Source organism: Fulmarus glacialis, unplaced genomic scaffold (assembly GCF_000690835.1).
Source record: "Fulmarus glacialis isolate BGI_N327 unplaced genomic scaffold, ASM69083v1 scaffold11374, whole genome shotgun sequence".
NCBI lineage: Eukaryota > Metazoa > Chordata > Aves > Procellariiformes > Procellariidae > Fulmarus > Fulmarus glacialis.
The window spans coordinates 13,941-18,093 of record NW_009206106.1 but is presented as its reverse complement, the minus strand read 5'-3'; positions in this window follow the sequence as shown (position 1 = coordinate 18,093).

Below are 4,153 nucleotides of genomic sequence, written 5' to 3'. Positions count from 1 at the left end.
GCAGGCATCAGAGATAAATCAGGGCCTGTATATAAAATATCTTTCACAAAAATATAGCCTTCAGAAAGCACAGCAGGCACACAGTTAGTTCTTGCATGGTATCATAAATCTTCCATCCTTGCTTATAGTATTTCTTTGTGACAGACAGTGAGATAATACCATGAGTTATGAATTCCAAGAGGAGCTGGAGCTTGGTCCCATTGAAAACTATGGCAAAATCCACATTACTTTTGAAGACACTGGAATTTCTCCCTCAATACTGTTAAAAGCAAACTTTCAGTTGGTTTCCCTTCAGAGATGAGGTCTGTGGGTCTTTTTCTACGATAGAGCTCCTTATACAAATGTATTTATAATTTTCTACTTTTGTGCATCTAGTTGTCGAGTTTCTTTAAGCTGAATTGACTTACAAATTTTATGAGCTTTCCTACTGATTTCTGTCTCGTTGCTTTAATATCCAATACAACTGATTCAAAAGAGATTGGGCTGACAGAGAAACCTAGGAAATACTTTATAAATCATGCACCTTTCATAGACCACTTTGCACATTTACAAAAGCTACAGTCATATCACAAGCCAGGTAGGATTTGATTAGCCAATTCTTATTTTGCACTGTGATGGGCGTATAAATTAGGACACAGTGCTCCCACCTCTTATGCAAGCAGTGAAGAGCTATGTCAGGCATGCTTGGGTAGCAGAGTTGAGAAGGGATGGTAAACAGCCCTTCTGCGTACTCCTGATGGTCTCTGCAGCCTCCAGAAGCCACAGAGCTCTGCTTGTGGACAGGGCTTACAAAAGAGGGAGGAACATGCCAAGACAGGAGAGCTGCAGCTACCCTCCGTGACATGTTTTCCTAAGCTGGGAAGTGTTCCCAGTAGGAAATGCCTGCAGAGATTCATACAGAGGCATTAACCTTCCCCCCAGAGTCTGTTTGTGTACGTGAGTCCTGTACATGCACATATTTCTTATCCTAAAGGAAGAATTTTGCTCCGCAGTTGCACAGAGGGCTTGGATGTTACCAGAATGGCCCACAACCCCTGCAGCTCTGCTCAGGGTCCCCCACGACAGCCAGATTATCCGTCCTAGTGTCTTAAACCCTGCCAGAGTTATTCTACTCAGGTTTATCATTCTCTTCATTATTTTGCTGTGACTGGCTTTAACATCTGTGAAAGCACGACTGTGAGAGCCGGCACAAGCAGTCAGGCCCCACACAAACTACAGTGCAGCCACAGATCTGCCACCGGACCTCAGTCCTGGCCTGCAGCACCTCTGCTACCTCGCTCCTGCCTGAAAGCTGCTGCCTGTGATAAGCCCTGGGCTTCTGCGCACCCTGCACTTGTGACAAATAGCTCTCGCTAAGATGAATGCAGCATTTCAATGGGTAAAAAAAAAATCTACTGCTGCCCTATCTGCCAGCTTGAGTGAAAAGAAATGATGCGAAGCAGTATCAGGCAGCACAGTACAATTTCTGTAACAAGCTTCATAGATGGCTTCACTAGATGCTTTGCAGTCAGAAGTTAAAGAAAACAGGAAGGTTTCAAATGAGTTACGAAGGCAGGAAGTGAGTCAGCCCTGAGCAGGAGGGACAGCAAACAGCAACCCCTTCCACTGCAGACCCAGCCACGGGACATGGACATGGACATTCAGAACCAGAGTGAATGAACCTGAGAGCAGAGAGCACCAGCAGGGCAGGAACAGAGAGGAAAAGAGATCCTTCTTCACCAACCACAGCCCAAAGGAGAGAAGGTTTTCTTCATGCAGAGGACTGTCTTCTAACCAGTTTTCCTTCTCCTTGTAGAAACAGCCTAACCACCAAACCACCAGCTCATCCCCTCCCTGGCCAGGCACACCAAAGCCTCCTTGCGCAGTTCTGCTCAGGAGGAGCGAGGCTGAGAAGAGTCCTCCAGAATAACTCAGCTGGGATCGGGATTTCAAGTCCCCTTGAGCATCTTGAAATTTGAACACTGACCTCTCACACACTCAGATGAGTACCATGCTACTGGATATAGAAACACCAACACCTCCTCCTCTGTTGCCATCCTACTCTGCCCACGCTCCACATGAGAAGAAATTGCTCTGAAAACACTGTCACATCAGCCTCCACAGAACAAGGAGGCCAAGGAACATCTTAGCAGGGCTTAGGCATAAACGAGTCTCTGGCTCCTTGCCTAGAAACAGATGCTTATCAGAGAATTCATCTGGAGTAAACAGAAGAGCCATAAGCCATCAGCACTACCGCAGCTCAGCAGCATTATGGCAGGAGTTCTGAGGATCTGCATTTTGGGGATAGGTACAAAAGAGGCCCAGGTCCTTTTGTAGGTGTACCTCCAGGCACACAAATTACATCTGAAAATAGAACCTGGGTTCTGAAGTCACACGGACAGTTTTGAAAATTACACTCTAGATATTTGACAGTATTGCTCATCACACAAAAATGTTGCATTCCCAGTTGCAGTACCAGGAAATAACATTCAGCCCTTAAGCCTGGACAGACACACAAGCACCGAGACCCCAGATTGGTAACAAATACCCACCAACTTTTGCAGGTTCCTAAATAGGGCAAAACAGTTAAACAATTAGCTGTTCCACAGGTAGTGCACCAGGTTCCTAATATGTTGGCCTCTGTTTCAAGCATACTGTTGAAGCTCTTAGGAGGACAAATCGTTTTTTGCTGTCTGTATTAATCAGAAAAATAGGATGCTAGTTCCAAATGAAAAAAAAAAAAAAATCTGAAGGACAGACAGAACTGGCTGAGTTCCAGTGCTAGAAAAGGCCCTTGCCCCTCTGTTTCTTCCGAGAATAATCTTCTATAAAGCAGCAAACCACTGTAGCAAAAGACTTAAGAGGCATAGCATGGTCACATACACTAGGTTGGGGAACCAGAACACAACTGAAGTAGAATATGAGCTTCCTCGAGGCAATTAGATTGCAATGCAAAGCATTTCCAGATCCTTCCTAGTTTCAAAAGAAATTCAGAATAAGGCGTGGGAAGATGGGCACGGAAGAACAAAACACTTCAGAGGAAGGTTTACTAACACTGAAAGAAGCTGTTGAGAACTGCTTATCTGAAAAAAAGGCTGGGGCAAGATGGGGTAGAAGGTAAAAAGCAAAATCCAGTACCTAGTTGCAACTTGAAAGTTTTGAACATCTTCCAGTGGAATAATTATTCTTAGAAAAGTGCTGTGCTGTTGGAATCAATTTCCCACAAGAATGTTTCCATTTTCATTTTGATTTTGATTTTTTTCTCTCACACATGCTTTGATAGGTCCGCACGCTTCTGGAACCAGGGTACATTGCATTTACAAAATGAAGTTTCATTCCTAAGTTTTACAGAGTAAGATTTTGTAAGTCAGCTTTGGAATTAGAAGTCTTGGTTTCATAAGAATGGGACACTTTAACTGACAATTTAAAATATCTAAAAAGAATTTATAAGTTCCTTCACAAAATCCAGGAGATGAAACATAATAGGCTCTACTCCAAGCAAAGGATCATGCAGCTGCTAAAAACAGCTCTCAAGGGTTGTGTATTTTTTAAGAAGAAGGTGATGGGGAAGGACTAGGCAATACCTAAACAGCCTTAGGAAGAAAACGGTACAGACAAAGCTTTCAAGCTGAAAAGAAGTTCAGAGCAAAGAAACCGTCACTCACTGTTTGCTGCTGGATATGTTTAGATGAACAGAACTTGGTACATTCCCTGAAAATAAACAGAATCCATCAGAGAGAATCTGCCTGGATTTTCCACAAGCAGCGGGTACAGAGACCCCAATTCTGGCTAATCAGATTTTTAAAAGGAGGTTGCTACCATGCTGAATGAAATGCAAAAACCTCTGAACTAATAAATTCCCACAGCACCTTGTATTTGATTGAGGAACAAGATGATAGGTTAGCTAAACATGATGTTAGTTTATTGATTCCTAAAGCTGGAATGGTTTTGCTCACCTGGCTTTCAGAAACTGAAACCAAACAATAACTGATTCAAGCTTGGTTTTGTTGGTTTTTTTTCCTTGTTCCAAAACTGAGTCATAGAGACTTTGCAGAACCTGCACTGGAACAACAGCCAAAGAAAATATTCCTGTTGAGGAGACAGTTCCACTGAAAGCTGATATCCCCTGATGGGGACATCCCAGCACAGAGGGTGTTTGTGCCTGCTGAGATCT